Source organism: Rhamphochromis sp. 'chilingali' (genome assembly GCF_963969265.1).
Source record: "Rhamphochromis sp. 'chilingali' genome assembly, chromosome: 13".
NCBI classification, from domain to species: Eukaryota; Metazoa; Chordata; class Actinopteri; order Cichliformes; family Cichlidae; genus Rhamphochromis; species Rhamphochromis sp. 'chilingali'.
Window position 1 is genome coordinate 8,186,730 of NC_137940.1, and position 24,178 is coordinate 8,210,907.

The following is a 24,178-nucleotide window of genomic DNA, read 5'->3' on the forward strand; positions in this document are numbered from 1 at the left end:
TCGATGGCATTAGATGACGACATTGTACTTTTTTTATGCAAAGAACAAATGTAACATTTTACTGTGGCTTGGTGGTTTCATGGTTTTGTGACATAAAACAGCATGCTGTGACAGCACGAGTCAGAAAGATACCTTTGACTGTCCCAATCTTCAGACACGGAGATGCATATTCATGCTCAGCCTGTTGTTGAATTACAGAATATTTGAAACGAGGTTCAAACTACATTAGTGATTTTCATAAAGACTAGGTCGTTGCTTATTTTGGTATAATTAGTATAACTTGGTAACTCCAGAAGAGCTGATGGTAACGTATCGGAGGGAGACTTTGTAAAGAATTAAAACCTGTTTTCAGGCCACCTGCGTTTGAAGCAGACGGCCTTCTCCACTTTTTGAGGAAATGCAGCCTTTCTGGTTTTCTTCCACGTTTTCTGATAAATGGAGAACACCCTGGTGGCCCGGGTAACCCTTCACATATAGCATACAGAAAACGGTGTCATGGGACTGGGGGGGGGGGAGATACTCATCTGGCATCCCTTAACTGGGCTGAAAAGACCTAAATGCTGCAGGGGCTCAACTTCTAACCCCAGGAAAACACCAATAGACTCTGCAGGCCAACTTCAAAGGGCTCGTACATCAAACAGAACCAAGCACATAGATGGTCAACCTGGATAAAAACAAGCATGAACCATCCCATTTGTCAGTCTAGTGACTTATGTGCTTCTCCCCCCCATCAGTCCCACTGTTCAGTAGTGAGAGTGCAGGGTGGAAGTCGCAATACAAAGGCTTGCATGCAGCCAGCACTCACTATTAACTGTTAGCTACTGAGCTGTTGTGCCAGGAAGTGCTCATGTGGAGTATGAAATGTTATGTCATAAACAGGGGTGTGTGCTTCCACCCTCCTCCAAGTAAAAGAAAAGAGAGAGAGAGTCCGTTTTAGGCTGTCTTTTGCGCCTATATATCTCCGTACTCTCCCCTCTTCACTCCATCCCACCCCCACCCCCCCAACCCTGACGCTAGCTTGTCTGAGTGGCCTTTTGCCATGCATTCCTCTCTTCCCTGTTTGGCCTCTGTCTCAGGAAGTGGCCCAATTAGTGGATAAACACCATAGAAGAGATGGGGAGGAGGGGATGGGGTTTTCTGGGGGTTAGTAGTATTGGTGGTGACGGTGGGTGGGGGCACCAATTAGGTCTCTATGGGCTCCAAGACCAGGCCCTCCAACTGCACAGCAACTCCCACCCCCTGTGTCTATGCCAGTGTACTACCATCAAAGAGGATGGGAATTGGATAGATGAGATTAGAGGGGAGGGGGTGCGAGAGGAAGATGTGAATTATTAAAATTCCCTGGCAAGATAAAAAATTATGATGCACTTTGCACTTTGACTGTGAAACTCACTTCTATTTCTTTCTACAAATAAACTGGGCAATACTATTTAATGGAAGAGTGACTATATAGAATTACATAGAAAAGTTCTCCTACTGCTAACTAAATTCATGAAGATTGGTAATAGTTCTCTAATATATTTATGAACTCAGTCACTAGTTTAAAGTCATATTTAATGCGGCATGCTGTTTATTTGGTAAATTATAGTCACATTGATAGTTAAGTAGAACATAAAGCAAAATATGCTCTGGGGGAGTCTTTGTGATTACCATATGTGTGCAAACTCATGTTTCATAGTGGCATTTAGCATGTTTAGCAGTTTCAAGAAACCAGACTGGCGATGGCCAGAGTGCTCTGTTTATGTTAATCTTTTATATGCAGTTCCATGAATACTGTAGGACCATATATGGTAAGCTGTAATAATGTGGATTTAGACAATGTTTAAGATAAAGCAGAGTAGATAAGTTGGATAGTATCTGTTAAAATTTACATGGAAAACATAAAATTTATAACACATGTGTTATAAATTATGTATTCCATTTTGAGCAAGCTGTTCTTGGTATATTTGCCTCAAGTGGCGCAGTATGCTGTTTAAGCAATCTGCTGATTGACTTGTGCAAACTGCCTCCACTGTAGCCTCGGGACAGGGAATCTTGATTTGTAAATAACACTTCCAATTAGGCATGTAAAGATCAAACCAAACCGCATATACCAATATTAAATTCCTGATAGGTTTTTCCTGTAATGCTTGCTTTCACCAAATAGTTGTGAAATATATTTGTGTTTCAAGCTGCTTTTGGTGTTTGCCACTTAAGTATAATGTCATCAACAAGATGGAAAAATAACAAACAAGGGATTCAATTGAATTGCATGTTTTCGGGCTATGTTACTCGACTGGTTAAGAGAATTAAGTAAATGACTTGAATAATCTATGTGGTGCTAATTTCTTTGAGTTTATAGTCACTCTTTCTCTTCTTACATTCAAATGGAATGCATTATGGCATTTAGTAACATGATTTAAAGTTGACACTGACTTTGTGTATGCACCTGGCTAACCTCAGGAAGCACTTAGTTTGACATATGGCACTCCTGTGACCCCAAGCTTGCAGTCATTGAATCTGCTTGAATCTGAATGTGAAAACTCAACTGGTAGCACAGGTCGCCCCAATATGAAAAACTCTCATGTAGAGTAAGAGTGCAAGATTTGATTAAATGAGCTTAAACACTGTGACACTGTAACTAACCTAAGTGTGCAGGACTCATTAAATGGTAGTACATGACACACAAGTAAATACAGCCTTGATTGAAACTAAGTCATCAATGTTTTCTGTCTTTAGGATTCTTCACCAGGGGTTATCAAACCTTCTGTCACTATAGTTTTTAGCAGCTGAAATCTTTGCACGCATGCTGGAGGTGTTGTGTCGTCTGTCTGGTTTGAAGGCTTCGCTTGCTAGCACCCAAAGACAGGCCACCCATTGTGTGTTCTCCACTGTTGCTTTCAGTAAAGCAAGTAAGCTGCCAACAATTCTTTCCTATTATTTTTTTTGTAAATCAAGACTGGTCTTTCAGATACCTAGCTATCCGACAACCTTTATTTCCATGGTCTGATACATCATAGCGTATTGGAATTTCTGTTTGATCCATGATGTCTTGATGGTCTGTTTATTTGATAGCACAAAGTAACACCAGTGGTATTTACAAGAAACAATTTGAACTAGTCCGGGTTTACCAATAATTAAGCCCTCAATGGAATGAGGAAACTACTTTGAGAACCTGTTTTGCTAAGAAATCTCTGTGCTTAGTTGGTTCTAAGTGGAACAGAGTGTGCCAAAAAAATATCCCCCATCCTATTACACTAACACCAAGAGCCTAAACTATTATTTCAAGGAGAGATTGATTTATACTATTGTGATGTTTACTTCAAATTCTGAAGCAGAAATTGAGAATTATCAGACCAGGGGTACGTGTACTGTCCACATTCGGTGAGCCTGTGAATTGTAGCCCCGGGTTCCTGTTCTTAGTTGGCATGAGTGGCACCTGGTGTGGTCTTCATATGTAGCCCATATGCGTCAAGGATCGGTGTGCTGTGCATTCAGAGATGCTCTTTGCGTACCTTGGTTGTAACAAACAGTTTTTTGAGTGGCCTTCATATCAGCTCAAAGCAGTCTGGCCAGTTCTTCTGAACCTTTACATTAATAATGTATTTTCAACAAGAGAACTGGCTACTTGAAATCTTAGCAAATCATGTTGACCATGTCTACATGCCTAAATGCATTGAGATATTGCTATCATCTCTTCTAACATCTCTTCAGTATAGAAAAGAAGTGACTTAATAAGGAGATTTCTTGCAGCACACACAAAGCTGTGTGCTGCAAAAAGTCTGTCAGGATAACAAAATCAGATAGATCCTTGGCAGGTTACTCTTATGGGTTTTAGGAGATTTAAGTTGAGGCTAAAGCTCTGTATATGTAATAGTCTCACTTTGAAATGTGGTCAGATCTACACAAGCCATCCAGAATCATATAGTACAGTTTTTCTTTTCACCACATAACCCCCCACTTGCTATATTATAGTTATTTCAAGTGGCAAATATGTACCCTTCATTCCACCTCCATCTGTGGCAGCACATGCTGCTTCATATCCCCGAATCAGTCACATAACCAACAGTGCAATTACTGTCCGTATGTGCCCAAACACAGTTGGTCCATGGCTGGATAAATAAAATGTTACTCGATATGGACAAATTATAGATGTATGGTCAAATTATAGATGCAGAGACCACTTTCAGTTTTCAAGGGAAACATTTCAATCAGGGATTTAATACTGATATGGGAGCGATTGCCAGCGTGTCTGAAATGTTTGAATTCTCATTGAGATAGCAGGAAGGAGGCCCTGTCTTTCCTTTTTTCTTATTCTCCCTTGGTTGGTGGCTCTGTGTTGGGGAGGTTTAGAGCAGTATACCATATGGCTGTCAGTGTGCATAAATTATTGTTAGCAGTCCCGCTGAGAAGCATAGAGATGATAGCTGGAGAAGATAACTGGAAAAACTGTTTGCATGCTACTTTTTACACAGTGCACACCTTTGACTGAAGAGTTTCTGTCATAAAACAACATAAAAAAAAGTAATACGTTATTTTGCTCTGAGACCTTTGTGTGGATGTAGGTGGCTGAAAAAACTTAACTTGAAATCTGCTGCACAGATAAAGGAGAAAATGTCTTAAACAGCACATAGCAGCACATTGAATTAAGTAATCATACAGAAGATATGCTGCTGAAGAAACAGTTTCTTGTGCATGGTCAGTGTAAACGGAGATGCTAAAATTGAACAAAAGTGAAGATACTGCATATAAATCTTCACTATCCTGTCATGAACACCAGAGATTTGTTAGATGGAGATACCAGAGACTTGTGGTTTTCAGAGAATGAACTAAGGAGGGTTTAAAAAGAAAAATGGTGTGTTTGGGGGTGTCAATAAAACCAAACAACCCACAGGATATAAGACCGTAAGTAGTATATTATCTAAATTGCAAGACACAAGGCTTGAAACAAGATCTCCCAAATTACACATCACAGTGTTTGGTACATAAATAGTCATTTCCGCACACAGACCAAAAAAGAAAAAAAGACATGCCTCCCACTGAAAATGGGATTTCTAGCTGTGAAAGTCAAGCTATTTATGGTATGCACCACTTTCCATCCCTGAAATGACCGTTCTTTTTTTTTTTTCTGTTCTTTTTCTGTGACAGTAAAAAACCACCTCTAGTCGAACTTTGAGCCAGGGTTAAATTTGACAGGCAAACAGCCGCTCTTAAGACTGTGATGGGTCATCTGTTGTCATAGCAGCAGTTGGAGCCTTATACACACAAAGATTGTAGTCACTGAGAGATTTACAGAGCCCGAATTACTGTAGAGTTACAGTACAGTAGGGGCCTGCTCTGGTGAGGGCCTCAGACAGAGAGAGGCAGACTGGGCCCTGGGTTAGGGGCTTTAAAAAGGTTGTAGGTTATAAATACTTGACAGTGTAGTAAAGCTGTCACAATCTTCCTGAAGCAAGCTTGCACTCGTGTAAGTGAAACACATAGCTCTCAAGTATTTTCTAATAATTTCTGGTGATGTGAAGCTAGCCTCACAAAAGAAAAGTTATGATGAAGATTTCTTGATTTGCATGTCACTGAAGAAGGTTACAGGGGTGGCCAAGTACTTTCGATATATAGTTGCTACATTTGAACAGATTTTCTCTAAATTCAGTTTATTAAAAGTGGCTGGGGAGATAAGAGGACTCTAAAAGTAGAGCCTGAGCAGAAAGTGCCAAAAGTTATAATTTTAATAGCGATGGTTGTATTTGCTGATTATCGGTTAATCTGCTGTATTTGATTAGCAGCGCCTGGCTATTACATACCCTTTTAATTCCAATAAAAGCAATAAATAGGCAAGTTTTTCACAGGAACCCACAGAGCCCTGTGAAAAAGTTCTTTTTCACATGAGTATTTCTTTACGTAGTTCTTCTAGTTTGTAGTAGATTTAATTAGCCGATTGCTTTGACTTGTTCAGTTATGAAAAGGCTTGCATACCCCCACCATCCAATATAATACACAGACCACACTCCCTCACCTGCATGCCCCTCTACCCAAATATATGCAGGCTGTCTGCTGCTGATGGTTCACTGTGATAGCTCTAATATCTGTAGTTGGAGAAGGGGGTAAGGTGGGTGATTGATTCATAACAACATCCTGACCCTAACAAAGACTTCCCACACATTTCCCCCTGACTGTTAAGAACAGGGAGCGGGAAATGTGTGAAAACAACTTTTTCTTTTCCATTTTTTTAAAACTAAAAGCTATAACATACTGGTACCTGCACTAAAACGTGAAAGGAGCTCATTAAGAATGGCTCACTTGCCTACTGATGTTTAACCTCTAATTCTTTCCTTTACAAACAACATGAACAAAGGCTTTTTTCTCTTCCCAGCTTTATTTTCTCCCTCTTCTTTCCTTTTATCATGATTTTATAAAAGATGGTAGGACAGGAGAAAAGGCTGAGGCCTCGCCTTCCTGACAGTTTTGTGTCATTCTTTTGGGAGCTCTGTGACGTTACCATGAAAGGAGTCATATTTTTTGTGGTTTCTTGTGACTTTATTGAAAATGTTAGTAGCCTACTCAGAATTGCATTTATTGCACAGTTTTTACACAAACAAAGAATTTGTCTTTGTGTCATGGTGCAAACACTGGTACAAAAATTGGGGGGGAAAAAAATCCTTGAATGATGAATCCATTGTGCAGTGTTAATTGTGCCACGTTTGGTGACTTAAGGTGCAGCCGTTAGTATACATGGAGAAAAGCGAGAGAGAGTACATAGCCTTGAGGAGAACTTGTGCTGATGGACTGAAAGTGTGAGACATACGTGCCCAGTCTCACATGCTGACTCCTGTCAGACAGGAAGTCAGTGATCCAGGTGCAGGTGAGAGCAGGCACATTCAGCAGGGAGAACTTGTCATGCAGGACTGAATGGCTAATTTTAATAATGGGGCCTTTCACACCCCACAAAAAATGTATAGTTTAAAGAACACATGCACTAAAAGTAAAAACCTTTGTGTGCCAGATTTCACTGGCATGTCATTACAAGATTTAACACATTACAACAGAAATTGTTGCAATGTGTTCATAGTATCCATCATCCTTCATGGAAGCAAAAACGTGTTTTGTCCAAACAGGAGGCCAAAAATCCAAGGCCTTAAGTGCCTATTATTCTTCAAACAGGCGGTGCTGGATTGCTGAAATCATCACACCCTGATATCTAGACATTTATTTTCCAATTTTACAAAATGGTCAAGCACCACTTTGAAAAGTAACTGACCCGGTGTAAAAAAGGTGAGAAAGTAGGCAAGATTTGTCAAACCAGTGAAATTTGGTGTAACTAATTTGACTTGTTTTCATATGTAAAACCAATTTATTGAGCCTAGTGAGCTGTACAACACTGTGATCTAATATCCTGGTTTTGAAAACTTTCTATGATAACAAATTTTCCTGCCACATCCTCATGAGTTCCTGTGTGAATTATCTTTTAAGGTTCGCCAAGTGTATTCTGACGATAGCTGTGTGTTTACACTCTGTTGTAAGCCATGTGTTGCCATTTTTAAAACGGTGACCACATCTGGTCAATAGCTTGTTGTCTACAGAGGCAAATGAATGTAAAGACAACTTTGACATCTTTTGTAGCCCAGGCTCTGATTTCCCACTGATGGCAAGTTTATACTGCAGAAATATTCAGTTGATCAAAAGCGAAATTATCCCGTGGGTTTTAAAATTTCAGCTATTAGTTTTCTTTGTCCTGCATGGGTCATAAGGTGATGTATTTGAGATATGATAAATACAAATTGGTTCGTGCACTGTTTTAACATGTGTGCATGTGGGGTTTTTTTGTTTTTATGTTAGACAAAATATCTTTTATGTGAAACCTTTAGCAGATGGGCAAATGTCATGTTACATTGCTCGTCATTATCACTGTTATGTAAAAACTCATATTAGCTTCAGCATGTTCGTTTTTTTACAATGAGGGCTTTGTATGCAGGCCAAAGGGCCTCTCATGTTTTATCACCACGTTGGCTGAAAACCATAACAACATATCACTCAAACACCGAAACCAATAAGGTTTTCTGTGATTGAAAAAACTAAAACATCAGGTCCAACCCAAAATATAAGCAAGAGCTGGTGTTTAGCATGAGTTTAATATAATATTTGCATGACCCTGAAGAGCATGTGGTTAATCCTTAAGTGTCAAACTAAAGTTAAATACAAAGCAGTGTTTTAAAAATGTAAAAAGTGTGCATGGCCATCGTATTAAGATATATATAAAGGCACTCTCCCAGACTGATAGTAGTGTTTGTTGAGCCATTAAAGTGTCAGGCTGCAGCAAAGATAGACGTGAAAGCCTCATAATTCAGTCCTTTGTGTTGCTTTTAAATTGAATTTATCTCAATGGAAAGTTTTCTTGCCTCTGCTTGTGTTGATCAAGATGAGGACAAGATGTATATTCTTTGTAAGTTGAACATTTGGAAGTTTTTACATGGATCATATAGGTTTTGAAACATAATCTGAACTCTCACAACAAGACACTTAAATCTGTACAAAAATTTGATTGACTGGTAGTTGCTTCTACATTTCTCCTTTTTTCCTTTGTCTTATCTATTTCTCTCATTCTTCTCTTGTTCTAAGGCATAGAAACATACTTGTGCACACACACACACACACACACACACACACACACACACACACACACACACACACACACACACACACACACACACACGTGTGTGCACTCACAGAGAAAGAGAAAGAAGTGAGGTGATACTGGTTGAGAGGAACATGTACATGCAGCTCCTGGTCTGAATAGCACTTCCTGGCGTGTGAAAGGCGAGCTGGGGAGGGAGGAGAGGGATGAAGGGAGTGAGTGGTGGTGAAGGTAGTGGGGTATACCTCCTCCTCCTCTTCCTCCTTCCTCCTGCTGCTGAAAGCCTTGTTTGCCATTCTTGCGAGTGCCTCTTTGAAAAGGGAGTCAACGGGGGGGTTGGAGTGGGTGGTGTGACAATGAGATGAGGAGGACCACATCCGTGTTTGCCAGGTGTTCCTTTTGTGATTCTCACCTTGCACTCAGGCATGGAGAGTGAAACGGAGAGATGCACAAGAAGGAATATGGCAGAAGAAAACATGAGACTGGAAAGGAGGGAAGAAGAGAGAAAAACTGAGTTAGCAGTAGTGTGTGTGTGTGTATGTGTGTGTGTTGGGGGGGGGGGGGGGGGGAGGGGTAGGCAGGGAGGAGGGAAAGACCCATAGATCCCGCCATTCTTTCACAGAGATAATCTGCAGGAAAGGCGCTGCAAAGATGAGGTGTATATGTGCGTGCATGTGCTTGCGGGTACACACATTTGTCTTTCTGTGGGTGTGTGTTGCCTCTTATTTATTCAGCACAGGTTCATGCCTTTTATGCACGCTATTATGCTCCAGTGATAAAACGCTTTTCCACAGTCCATCAACAATGACTTATCAAAGCCCTAATCACAACCCGGACTGCAACAGCCTGCTAAACCTGAATGCACAACGAATATGCGATAGAACTGTTTTTCAGTCCTTCAAATCCTCAAGACCCCCCAAGTTAACTGGGTTCAAGATATATGCATTACTGTAAATGCTATTACCAACAGGTTTTACACAAACACTTAACTACACTGCAGAAGACATAAATATAGCTAATGGATACAAATTAGACTGGGGACCCTCATCTGAGAGAGTTTTTCCCCAAAGATGCTTATCTCAGAGGACTTTTGCCCCCTAGAATAGATTTTACTTAAAATTGCAAACAGATGGCAGGCACCAAATAACTTCTAATTTTATAGTAATTGATGCACTGTCCCTCTGTTCTCACCAGCCTTTGTGCAGTCTTGTAGCACTCATGCACGATAGTTGCAGTAACAGGGAAGTGAATTTTCCAGTGTGGGGTTTTTTAAAGGTCTCCAAAATAGTACCCGGAGGCCAGCTTGCTGGGGAAGTTTCTGACGTCTGTTGACTATACTATGATATTCACCTTGATTCCACAACGAATTGTTCACTAATGAACAAACTGGATGAATGTCCCAGTTCCCCAGTAACCTTCATAGATTCTTGAGGAATTCTATTAACACATGACGAATAATAACATAACACACGGACTGTTAGTTTACATTTATTTGCCGTTAACCTATTATCATTCCCACTTTGTGATAAGACATTTGAAATGAAAGGGATAACTAAGTTAGGAATAATGCCTGGAAATAGTAATTCACACTTATGACAAATTAGTAGGAACAGAGATTCGTTACTGGAAGGCCAGTGACTTTCAGTTTGTGGTTTATTTGTGTGGAGATTAAGCAGCTGACAGGATGCGAATAGACCAGTTTATCTATCTTTAGAAACTGAGGGTTGTTTTTTCTTGCCAAAGGGAATCACCCAGATCCGGAGTTGTTACACAACTAAAGGTGTGGTTAATTTACAGATTTCTTACGAACAGATTGACAGGAATCGGTTGGGAAGTTTTTTTTCTTCCCTTTATTCACATTCACATTCTTTCACATCAGTTAGAAACACAGCTGACCTCTACTGATATTTGTGTCCTCACATTTTGTGTGTCTCTTTTCTTCCAATGAATACCCCTTGGGTATAATCTGTCAAAAAACAGGGCATACAGATATGAGTCATGAGAAATATACCATGATGATGTTAACCATGCAGTGTGCTTGTTTTGCTATTAGAGATTTCCATATAGGTATCTTTTAGGATTAAGAGAATAAAAAGCCAACTTCCAAGAGCCTATTTGTGAAATGGGTGAAAAGAATATCTCAAGGCATCATCTCATTATGGATCAGTTGCTTTCCAGTGCTAAAGAACCTAATTTTGCACATAAACCCTTTTATTTGAAGGTATGAAAACAAAGTGAAGAGAAAGCAAACATGTCAAGTCACATGGTAGCATAAGATTATACCTTATTCTTAACCACTGTAGCTAAGTCTTAATGTGTCTACAGCACCATTCATGTTTCATAGTCCTGGAGAGCATGATTCAATTACAGGCAGCTTACTGTAAGACAAATACAGAAATAGACCGGTGGGCGGTGTTGTGTTTCACTCCGTGTACCCAAGGTCAGGAGATTGTAAAATTATATCCCCTTGTAAAAGGAAGGATGTATGTCTCTGCAAACAGGGTGTTGCTAAGTTGGCTAAATAAAAAAAAAGGACTGTACATAATGCAGTTATTGCTTTGAGATATCTAAATGCCTCGTGTTGATGGGGCAACTTTATGTGATTGATTGTTTTCATCATCAGGTGACCGACCCACTTAAACCTAGAAAGACAGTTATACATCATGCTGCGGTATTTCTCAAGAGTTGCTAGTAGTACACAAAGTAAATATTTTTGTCTCCTAGAGTATATTAGGACTGGCTACACTTAAGCCCTTGTCCTTATGACAGTACAAGCACAGTACTAGGGCTGGATATCATACACATTTTTCTGTTTACAGTATCATAAAAAAGAAGCAAGTCAATCCCCATAAACTCCCAAGCTAATATTCTCAACTTTTGTGATGTAATATTAAGATATTTAAAGCCTGATACAAAAGCTGTATTTATCTCTTGATCTAATTTTCCTTTCATTATAACAGCTCTCAACCTTTTTATGGTGCCCTTTGAAGCCTTTTTAATTATTTTATGAGGCTTGAAAAGCATATTCTACCATTCAACAGGCAGTATTAGATCTGATACTTTTATTTTAACTGTGGCAATTATTTTGCATAAATGTAACATGTAACTGGGTGGAGATTCTGTCTTTACTCAGTGAGTCAAGGGAACGATGTAACCATATTTGTTATCCCTCTGGATTACTGTTGCTTTTAATCTTTATCAAGTCAACTCAAGTGAAACTCCATAACATTGCCCTCCACTGTATCTTATCAAACTGTCTTCTATTAATTATTTTCAAAGGATATAAGAAAGAAAGGAAATGTAAGTGAAAATATATATTAGGAAAAAGATCTTTTCACAGGTGCAAAGAGCTTCTGTAGAACTAATTTAGACTAATTGGCTATAAGTCACCACCATCTTGGTTTTCATTTAGGGGTATATTTATGGTTGTGATGCCCTGATGTCCCTTGACCCTCTGCATAAACCCCCCCTATCAAATCGCTTTGCTCCACTGAAAGATGCTTAAGCTGCCTCAGCCTGGTGAGCTTGTGTCATCAGTGTGTTATTTAGCTCACGGTGCTAACCTGTCCCTCCAGTATCCATTTCCAACATCCAATCTCATCCATAAATGGAAGATCTCACCCCACTCCCCACCCAGTCGTTGCCATAGAGATGGCCAGTTAGACCTTGTATGACACTCTTTAGCTCTACTGTGGCTTTCTCTCTGCATTTGGAAGGGCTAAAACTATCAATTAAGGCACTACCATCCTTCTCATACGCGACCTTGGCTTATCCCTATCCTGTCAGCCCCCATCCCCCACTCACATAACTTAAGCAGTCGGAACTCAAGAGGACACCAATTTGACCAGATTCCACTTTCTCAAATTGCAGAAAAACACACTTAACTGATGGGCCCTCCTGCCTTGAGAGGGGTCATTGTTGTATGCCTTGACCCCCCACCCTATACCTCCTCACCTTCCTTTGGCCTGTCTCCCCTCCGTGTCGCATAACAAGCTAAGAGCACACCTTTTTCCACCAGGCCAGCAGAACCTCAACAGGAGAGTCTTTGACAAGCCTGGGGCCTCTCCGGGCTTCTGAACGTTCATTCTCTAGAGTCAGGACCATAGGGGAAAAGTGTGTAAATGATACCGGCTGGCATGTAAATAGATCATTTGATAAGTAGGCATACCTGTCTGCACTACAGGACAACTTCACCACAGGATTTTAGGAATTGCACAATGGCTCATGTGCACTTAGCAGATTGTCTCTGTCTGCAAGATGTGACTATAAACTTAGGCTATAATGCATGCTAATGTAATGCTGTAAGTTCCTAAATTTGTAGAACATGCATTGGAGTAGAGCTGCGGAGCAACTGACTGCTTTTGACAGCAAGTCGTCTATACCATTGTTCTACTCAAAGTGATTCTTAAATTGAAAATGCGATTTTCGCATTTTTAGAACTTTTGTTTTGCCAAATATATGCATGGACAATTAAACTACATCTTTATAACATTTTATAAAGACCTTTTTTGATGTTGGAAAACTGACTTTTACAAAAAAAAACATGCTAGCATGCCAATGAATGAAGTAATTTATCACAAAGCTGTTTTCTATTTTAAGTTTACCCTACAATCAACATTTGTGTCTTTGTTGTTGCTCTGCACTAAGGAGAAACCAAAGTTTGGCTCTATTTTCCAACGTACGGTATAAGAGCAATAATTAATAACTGTGTAATTCCAATGACTGCACCCCACAATTATTCAGATGCCCTGTGTGTTTAGCTGGCGTGATTCACATCTCCGTTCGTTGCCAGTATATCCAGAAACCTTTGAGGTGTACGACTACATGTGCAGTTACGCTTTGCTTTGGTTTTCAATCTCTCCATCATCGCTAAGAGACATTCCTCAACACACTGAAGAGGAAGTGCAGTGTGTAATTTGTGCTGTCTGAAAGCGTTATTCAGCTCAACTCAGCTGCTCTGAATTTGATGAGAAGCTCTGAGAAAAAAAAAAAAGATCAGTGATTTAGGAAAAGAGGTCAGCGATCACCACATAAATCACCTTACTATGGCAAGAGATTGCCCAGAAGCAGATGTGTCTTTGGCACTTGGCACAGGATTGCACTGCCGGATCAAAAAAATAGGCCCAACCCTCAGACCATAAACATGTCCTTCCTCAACCCCAAAACGGAGGCTACAGCAGCACAACAAGCCTCCCTCCCTCTAGCCCTCCCTCATTCTCTCTGTTTCAACACATCCCTCTCTCGACTTCCTTCCTGCCCCACCCATTGAATTTTAATACCTGCCTGTCATGTTTTCTTCTCTCTCTTTTTTTCTACCTCCCCCCTCCTTCACCAGACCCTTGCTGCGTATCTAGTAATTACCAGAGGACTGAGAAAACCCTTTCATTTAAGGGATTGGCAATTATCTCAGTGGAACACAATAAAATGGCTTCCCCTCAAGAGGAAGGGGAAGTTTGAGCTGTGGTACGCCACTGCATGTCGCACCGCCTTGCTCTTGAAGTGGGGGCAGAGGTGGAGGTCCTGTAGGAGGTGTATTTTCTTCGTTTTTTTCCCCCCTTCATCTCCTTCTGCTCAGATATTTGATAATCAAAGAGAAGTCTGGGGAAACAACGCAAGTCTAGCGGTAGGGCTTTATTGCCTGAGATTTGTTCCTTCTTGTTGTTAAGTCGCCACACTAAAATATGAGCTTGGTTCAGATTGAAAAAAGGTTGAAATAGCTATCTTTATCCGGCTTTGATTTAGAGCCTTGGCCTCCTATTCACCTTCGGGGGAATCTATAAAGTTGTACAAATCATTGTAAATAACACTTTTATAGTGCTGCTGGGAGAGTCTGATCCTAACACCTCATTGGGACCAACACCACTGTTTGGTAGATCAGTTGGTTTTGGCCCTTTTTCAGAGCAGCAGCAAAGGATACTGTGACAAAGCACACAAAAATGTAAATGAGCATGAAGTTGTAAACTTTTCTATTTAGGAAAGTGTGGAAAAGGGAGACTGTTGAATTTGGCTGAGGAGTTGTCTGTAGTGTTTCGGACTGTGTAAATGTAGAATGTGTTTGAATTAGGAGCAAAAGACATGCTCAAAATGTAATCTTTTAACCAGATGGGACAATTTGGCTAGTTGACAGCGATAGCAGCCTGCACTGATCAGAGCAGCATTAAGTCAACGTGCTTTTTCAGTAGGTTTGAATGGTCAGAGGTTTTTTCTGTCCTAGTAATAATTTTCAAATCTCAGCTCAATGCAGTTACTCGTACTGAGCCACCCATCTGACGATTCCATAAAAAACTTTGCTCTGTGTTACCCATTATGTGGAGTAATATGAGATTTAGTATTCTTTGGCACCAAAAATCGAGTTGGCATTATGTCTCAAATGAATAAATGAAACTGGGAGCAGAAACAATTCATTTTTATGATGCATAACCTGTAATGAATTTACACAGATCAGTCAGATTATGGTCAATACCACATCCACACAATAAGTAGAAAAATATCAGAATACAATAAGGCAAATTAGAATTTTATTTCTGGTGCTTTTTTCTTTTTCTCCTTCTTTTCTGTGGTACAAAGTGAAATTCCACCAGCCGGGCAAGAAATGTAATATCTTTATTTTGCCCGATGCTTCACCTGCCCAACGCATGTCCGTCAAATTATTTTTTTCTCTCTTTTTTTTTTTGGAGGGGTGGGTCACTGCAGCAGAATTTCTTGTGCATGGTTAAATTCCTACCACCGTGTCTTCTCACCACTGAACCAGCTTTATGTTTTCACAAGCACCTCAGAGCTGCTTCTACTAGCCTTGTAGCCCCACCTGTCGTTTTTGCCGCCGGCTCGGAGAGAAAGCAAAGTTTGGCTGGAACAGCTGGTTGCCTTGGCAACACTTTGTGCCACAGCAGCGGATTGGAACAGGAACTGGCCTATCCATGTCAGTCTGCAGGCAGGATCTGGGCCATGCCTTGTGTTAACAGATTATCTGATTTCCATTCAGACAGCTCGGGTATCAGCCCCACTCCTCCGTTCTCTGGAAAAGCGACCCCAGCCAGCCTCTTTCTGAAAGCCCCCAGAGCCCTCCTCTCTTCTCCCATTTCCTGTCTTAATTACGCACTCCTTTGTGCCGTTGTTTTTTTTTTCTACCCTCCCTCCTCCTCTCCTGCCTCCCCTTCTTCTTGTCTTGATCCCTCACCCCCCTCCCTTCTCACTGTCTGTCTCTCACTCTCTTTTTGTGAAGAGATGAGGACCAAGATTTTGAAGTTTGAGGTCTGTTGTAGGGACCGTCCTTGGCTTCCCCCACCACCACTACCTCCCACAACCCAGCTCCCCTTCTCCCTTCCATCGTCTCTTCACCTGAAAGGGAATACTGTGTTTTCGATGCATAAAAGGCTTGGCGCTGTCAACAGGATGAATCCACCAGGGCCCATGGAAAACATACTCAGCTACAGTTTCTCTGAAAGGGAAGAGGAGGGGAAGAGGAAGGTGGATGGGTGAGTGAGGGAGGCAGCTGGAAGGGATTACAGTGCAGTTTCATAGGCAGCACAATTACAAACATACCAAGTGTTAACTTGGCTGTGTAGCATAACACCGATGATGATGCTTTGGCTCTAGAATTAAAACAAGATTTTTCTTTCTTTCTCTTCTTTTTGGTGTTTGTATCCACAAGTGTGTGTAAAGTGTTCCCAGGGTGTTCACAGCTGTACAAAGTTATGCTCAACTCCTCAGATCCCTGTACAGGTAAATTGAAGGTTGGGTGTAAAGAAAAACAAGGCGGAAAAAAATAAAAGTGTAAAGTTTTTGCAAACATAATCAGCCAAGTGGGCACCTCTCCTATAACAGAAACAGGTTTGTCGCCATCCTGCATGGGATCTGGTTACCAAGCCAGGGCATTGAGGCAAGACCAAGAGCGGGTGACCTTGTCTGTGGTGAAATCTGACACAGGTTTTCACATGCTGGGTGGGGGATTTTTTTCTCCCTCCCTCCCCCTTTCCCTGTCTTGTTATCTCCTGCAGTAGGTGGCTAATTGCCCTGATGTTGTAGATTAGATTTAGCGCACAGCTCTTATTGTGCATATTGCAGTAGTACATAAAAGCAGGATGTGGTTCAACTGTACTCAAATGCTATAAATAACTTTAGGAAAGCCACATCATTTTCAGGGGAATTGGCTAACTTAATGAGATTTTTAAGATTATATATTTAAGGCAAATATATAGCTATTTGTCACTGCAAAGAATCCAAATCTAGCAGAAAATGATATAAATATAACATCAAAGTGACCAAATTAAACTCATACACGTTCATTTGTTTTAAGGGTCTATTAAATTATGTTAACAGGCTTTTATGTTTAAAATATTTTTTTCATATTATACGTTACTACACCACCTCTTTCTGCCATCTGTAAATAACACCCTAGTTTTACTCTTGTCTGCCCTTCTGAAACAGATTGATTGGTTGCCAGGCTCGACGTAAAATTAAGTATTGGTAACCAACTGTAATTCTATGAGTAGAGGTGAGCCTCTCTAAGAAGAAAAAAAAAAAAAAAATTCATCCACAAACTTTTTTTTTTCCTTTAAAGACATGCCAAATTAGAAGACCGTATGCCAGTATGTTGCTTAGTGATGCAAATAAGTTATGACAGAAAATCATGGATTTTATGTGGTGTTGTAGACAGCATTAATACAGTATGGAAGGCCTGAATTGTGGGACACTGGGAAAATGTACCGGCAATCCCCCATTTGGGGCCTAAGAGACGGAGGAGACATCACAAACAAAAATGGAGTAAGAGGAGCAGCCTGCGCATTCAGCCACATGCTAACCCACACAGACCGGCTTTTCCCAGTCTCTTCCTCGCTAATGCTCAGTCATTCGCCAAGAAAACAGACAAGTTTCGGCTAAGGATCATCTCATGCAGGATGGACAGCTGTGTGGCGATTGTTGCAGAGACCTGGCGGGATAACAACATCCCGGTGGAGGAGACAGGTACTCTCTGTTTGAGCAGATGGGACTGCAGCTTTAGCTAAATGCAAAGGCGGAGATTTAGCGCTATACATAAACAAGTCCTGCTGCACAGCTGCAAACATTATCGTGCGTCTCCCTAACATCCTCTATCATTGAGCTTGTACCAAAAAGATCAGCTCTCTCTTGCCTCAACGATTATCACCCCATCGCCCTGACAACAGTAATTATGAAGCACGTTCTGAAGCACATCAACAACATCATCCCTGTTGGTCTGGACAGCCATCAGTTTGCATGCAGGTGGAACTGTTCAACAGAAGATGCTGTCTCAACAGCACTGCAATCAGCCCTGACCAACCTCAAACATCCAAACTCTTATCTTAGGATGCTATTTGTTGACTTCAGCTTGGATTTCAACACAGTGATCCCGGATAAGCTGGCTCTGAAGCTTAATAACCTGGGCCTGTCGACATCACTTTACCACCGGATCAGGGATTTCCTCTCCGACAGGCCTTGGGTGGTGCGAGTGGGGAGCTGGACATCTTCCACACTGATCCTGAACACAGGCACTCCACAGGGCTGTGTGCTCAGCCCGACCCTATTTACTCTCTTTACTCATGATTGTTCTGCCACTCACTTCATTAACAGTTGTGGAGTTTGTGGATGATACCACCATGGTGGGTCTCATATCAGACAATGATGAGACTCATTATAGAGAGGAGATCCAACACCTGACACAGTGGTGCATCCTGAACACCAACAAGACCAAGGAGCTCATTGTGGATAGCAGGACATCCAGGAAGAAAGGAAACGCTCCTGTCCTCATACACAGGGAGGCAGTAGAGCATCTGGACAGCATCAAGTTCTTGGGTCTCCACATAACATCTGACCTGACCTGGTTGCTCAACACATTGCACCTGGTGAAAAAAGCCCAACAAAAGCTATTTTTCCACAGGAAGCTAAAACCGACCAGACTCTGTTTTGCTGGTTGTGAATTTCTTCCGAGCCACAATGGAAAGCATCCTCTGGCTTAGTATGACGGCAGCTGCACACCACAAGACAGAAAGAACTTGGCTGGGAGAACTTTCTGAAAACAGCACAGGGGATTGTGGGAAGTCCACTCCCACATCTGGACTCCTTACACACTGGATGGATCCAGAAGAAGACTAGACGTATCGCTGCCGACCCCACCTCCCCTGGCAATGGACTGCATATACCGCTTCCTTCTCCAAAGCTGTACAGGAACATACAAACACGCACCACCAGACTGAGAGGCAGCTTCTTCCCCAGAGCTATGAAATCCATCTAAATTCTATCTGTAACTTTCTGCACATTTTTATTCTGCACACCTGCACATGTGAATAGTGTGCATTCAAATGTTTTATAGTGTTGGTTGTGTGTATGTATGTATGCATTTATATAGATATCAAACAAAATTTCGTTATATGTGAACACATAAAGGCAATAAAGGATTCTTTTTCTTCTTGTTTTTATTATTATTACCTTCATACATATGAAGTTATGTATATGGAAGGTTTGCAGTTGGATAATAAGTTCTCATACTGGTGCCATCAAGGTGGTCTATTCAAGTGTTACCTTAAATAAATAATTTACTGTACTGTGCACAGGTTTCAGGCACGTTGAATATTTAGATTATCCTCCATACGGTGTCATCAGGGAAGCTCCTGGTGTTATTCAGAGAGGCGCTTACCGAGCAACAAGAAGAACTGATGCCCACAAGAAAGGCCTTCATCTTAATCTGATAAAAGTAAGACGCTGTAGTAAAGTTCATGCTTGGAACAAGCAAGAGTACCCTGAAAAACACTACACAAATATGTTATAAAGGAACTGGTACTTTTTTGAAGGAAACAGCATTAAGCATTTTGTAGTCATTATATTTTTTGGTTTGTTTGTTTACTGTACTTTGTAGGAAATGTAGTGATAAACAGAAACTCAGCAAAATTGGGTTTTCTATAGCTAAAACTATTAAACATGCAGTTTAAGTAATAAAATTGCGCATAATAATAATATAATATAAATTCATAATAAAACTCTTGCGTGAGTTTTAGGTTACGAGTTGGATCTAAACTTTGTTATAATATTAACCTCTTCATAGTTGCCTAGGCTTAGAAGGCCCATCATCTCAGGTCACCTATAATGAATCAACTAACTGTTGACTTTGCTTGAAAACCAGCAAGTTACTTCTGTAGATCAGCCCAGATTAACACTTTGTAAAGAAGTTTTGTGCAAGAGCTTCTAATATGCTTGTCAGAGGATATTTCTTTCGTTGTAATATATCTATACTACACAAATCAGGCATAACGTTATGGCCACTGACAGGTGAGGTGAATAACACTGATTATCTCTTTACCACTCGCCTGTTAGCGAGTGGGATTCAGTGGGAGCAAGTAAACTTTTTGTCCTCAAAGTTTATGTGTTACAAGCAGAAAAAATAGGCAAACATAAGGATTTGAGCGAGTTTGACAAGGGTTCAGTTGTGATACCTTGAAAACTGGGTTAGAGCATCTCCTGCAGCCGTGTTCCCAGTTTGCAATGGTCAGTATCTATTAAAAGTGAAGAAACAATGAGAAACCAGCGACGGGTCATGGGCGTCTAAGGCTCACTGATGTATGTGGGGAGTGAAGTGTGGTCTGCCAAAATGGGCCTGTGATCATCAGAACTGGACAACGGAGCAACAGAAGAAGTTGGCTTGGTCTGACGAATCACGTTTTCTTTTACGTCACGTGGCTGGCAGGGTATGTGTTGGTCACTTACTTGGGGAACACCTGGGACCAGGTTGCACTATGGGACAAAGAGAAGCCACTGGAGGCAGTGTAATGCTTTGGGCAATGTTCTGCTGGGAAACCTTGGGTGCTCCCATCCATGTGGATGTTACTTTGACGTGAACCACCTACTTAAGCATTACTCTGGACCATGTACACCCTCTCATGAAAATGATATTCCCTGATGGCTGTGGCCTCTTTCTGCAGGATAATGCACTCTACCGCAAAGCAAGAAATGTTCTGGATTGATGTGAGGAGTACTACAATGAGTTTGAGGGGTTGACTTTATCTCTAAATTCTAAATGGTCCAAAAAAGAGTAAATATCCATTGAGTTATATGGACGAAGATGCCTTGCTGAGGTCAGAGGAGAATGCCCAGACTGCTACATAGACTTGCCAAAAGTGGTAAAGATTAGAACAGTTTCCTGGTCTGATGAGTCTTGATTTCTGCTGTAACATTTGTATTGTAGGGACCTTGCCATGGCAAACATCCATCCATCCATCCATCCTGCCTTGTATCAGTGGTTCAGGCTGCTATTGGTGGTGCAACTGAGCATCGTGTAAATTCCACAGCCTACCTAAGTGTTGTTGCTGGCTATTTCCCTTTCTGTATGACCACAGTGTATCCATCCTCTGATGGCTGCTTCCAGCAGCACATCACAGCATGTCACAAAGCCAAAACGTGTTAAACTTGTTAAACATGTTTCTTCAGCGTGACTATGAGTTAATTGCACTCAAATCCCCTCCACAGTCACCAGATCGCGATCCAATAGAGCATTTTTGGGTTGCGGTGGAACGGGAGATCATTGTGCATGTGCAGCCAACAAATCTGCAGCAACTCTGTGATGCTCTCATTTCGATATGGACCTAAATCTCTGAGGAACGTTTCCGGCACCTCGTTGTTTTCCATGAAGACTTAAGGCAGTTGTGATGGCAAAAGGAGGTGCAGTCCAGTAATAGCAAAGCATACCTAATAAAGTTTCTAACCAACCCTATAAGCACAGCTTTTACTCTACAGTTTGCTCTCCCCTGACAGCTATGTAATAGACATCATGGGTTACATAATATTAGAGGGAATAGCTGTATACTGTTTTTGTTCTTTTGTTTTGTTTTATTCTCCGTCTTCCTCCACCTTTGAGGTATTGTCTCTGATAGCATGTCCCCCTGTTTCTTGTCTTCTGTGGACCTACGCTCACACACTAAGAGGTAGAGACACACACTCGGCTCTCTCACCCAGGCCCAGCCTCAGCTCAGGATCAGGGTAAACAAGCTAATGTTTAGATTTCACGGAAGTGGAAACTGATCTGGCTGAGTCGAGTCTGTCACTCAGCAATGTGCCTGTTTATGTTTTTCTCTTTGTTAAGTATCTGCAAGTGGCAGCATATGTGAGCATTAAATTCTCTGTGTGTGAGTTTTTGTGAACTCGTGCGTGCACACTTATAAAGGAGTATAAAGCCTTTTGTTTTTAAGCATAGAGTGCAGTTGCAAACAGGTCGTTGTGGGAGAAGCTATCTCTTCCGTTGCAGGGACTCATGAGGTTGTGGATGATTGGGGCGATAGAGATGATGGAGGTGGAAATAACTATGATCGTGGTATTAAGTGTGAAGCTGGTGATGCTGGTACTGATGTTTATGAAAACATGATTTCTTTCTTCAAAGTTTTTTTTTTGTCTAAGTCTTCTTTTGGATCATTTATAATCTTATTTGAAAAGCCTTGAATTCCTATCATGTACCAATGACCCATTTAGGATTAGGGTTCTGGTTTGGTTTAACTTGATAATAAAGAGGGACTGTTTTTAACACCAGAAGAGTTTACATTTCTAATAATAAATACAATTTGGTGTTACAGATATTCTTTGTTTTGTTGCTTTTTTTCTATTACCGGTAAGCCCCTTTTTGCTGTGAAAAATCGGCAGCGTAACCAATGTAAAATTCCTAAAAGGGCTCCAAAGAAGGTTGCATGCAACTGTGTGAATGTTAAGCATTAAAAAGACACGATGGAATATCAGTGGTCATTTTCTTTCTTATCTAAAGCAACTTTATACCCCAACAAGTAAATGTTAATTCTTTTGGGAGTGATATATATGCCATTCTTTGAAAAAAATGTGTAAATAACAGTAATGTTAGAGACTATGATATTTTTTGTTGCAAATGAGTCAAACAAAACTGTCATACTCCTTTAAAACTGTACAAGGCCATACAGTGACTCTCTGTCAAGTTCTTCAAAGCACTAATCTCTGAAGTTTTCCTCTTTTCCTTTTTTTTCACCACTACATCCAGAGGACGACAGGGGCTGTCAGAGAAACACAAAGCACTCAGGGTTGCGTGTTAGGAGCCGCCTGAATGGCACCAGGCCTAACGAGAGCCCGGCAGGGACCCTGAGGTGGGCCTGGCACCTGCAGTCTGTCTCTCCGCGCAAGTGGGGCCTCCGTGTATGTGTGCAGGATGGGGATGTGTGAGGTGTGTAAGTGTTGCTGCATGCTGCAGATGGAGTTTTTCTACAGATGCATGTTTCTACATGCGTGTATTTAGGTAGGGGGTGCAATAAGATGTTTTTATCCTCAGCCACATACAGTGGGGCAAAAAAGTATTTAGTCAGCCACCGATTGTGCAAGTTCCCCCACCTAAAATGATGACAGAGGTCAGTAATTTGCACCAGAGGTACACTTCAACTGTGAGAGACAGAATGTGAAAAAAAAATCCATGAATCCACATGGTAGGATTTGTAAATAATTTATTCGTAAATCAGGGTGGAAAATAAGTATTTGGTCAATAACAAAAATACAACTCAATACTTTGTAACATAACCTTTGTTGGCAATAACAGAGGTCAAACGTTTACTATAGGTCTTTACCAGGTTTGCACACACAGTAGCTGGTATTTTGGCCCATTCCTCCATGCAGATCTTCTCGAGAGCAGTGATGTTTTGGGGCTGTCGCCGAGCAACACGGACTTTCAACTCCCGCCACAGATTTTCTATGGGGTTGAGGTCTGGAGACTGGCTAGGCCACTCCAGGACTTTCAAATGCTTCTTACGGAGCCACTCCTTTGTTGCCCGGGCGGTGTGTTTTGGATCATTGTCATGTTGGAAGACCCAGCCTCGTTTCATCTTCAAAGTTCTCACTGATGGAAGGAGGTTTTGGCTCAAAATCTCACGATACATGGCCCCATTCATTCTGTCCTTAACACGGATCAGTCGTCCTGTCCCCTTGGCAGAAAAACAGCCCCATAGCATGATGTTTCCACCCCCATGCTTCACAGTAGGTATGGTGTTCTTGGGATGCAACTCAGTATTCTTCTTCCTCCAAACACGACGAGTTGAGTTTATACCAAAAAGTTCTACTTTGGTTTCATCTGACCACATGACATTCTCCCAATCCTCTGCTGTATCATCCATGTGCTCTCTGGCAAACTTCAGACGGGCCTGGACATGCACTGGCTTCAGCAGCGGAACACGTCTGGCACTGCGGGATTTGATTCCCTGCCGTTGTAGTGTGTTACTGATGGTGACCTTTGTTACTTTGGTCCCAGCTCTCTGCAGGTCATTCACCAGGTCCCCCCGTGTGGTTCTGGGATCTTTGCTCACCGTTCTCATGATCATTTTGACCCCACGGGATGAGATCTTGCGTGGAGCCCCAGATCGAGGGAGATTATCAGTGGTCTTGTATGTCTTCCATTTTCTGATGATTGCTCACACAGTTGGTTTTTTCACACCAAGCTGCTTGCCTATTGTAGATTCACTCTTCCCAGTCTGGTGCAGGTCTACAATACTTTTCCTGGTGTCCTTCGAAAGCTCTTTGGTCTTGGCCATGGCGGAGTTTGGAGTCTGACTGTTTGAGGCTGTGGAC

At 41.4% G+C, this 24,178-nt stretch overlaps 1 protein-coding gene across 1 annotated transcript in view; it reads left to right on the top strand.

Moving 5' to 3' along the window:
- The window catches only part of afg2a (AFG2 AAA ATPase homolog A), a 108,669-nt gene that overhangs the window by 57,385 nt on the left and 27,106 nt on the right, over positions 1-24,178 (top strand). The gene's annotated exons all lie outside the window — the stretch shown is intronic.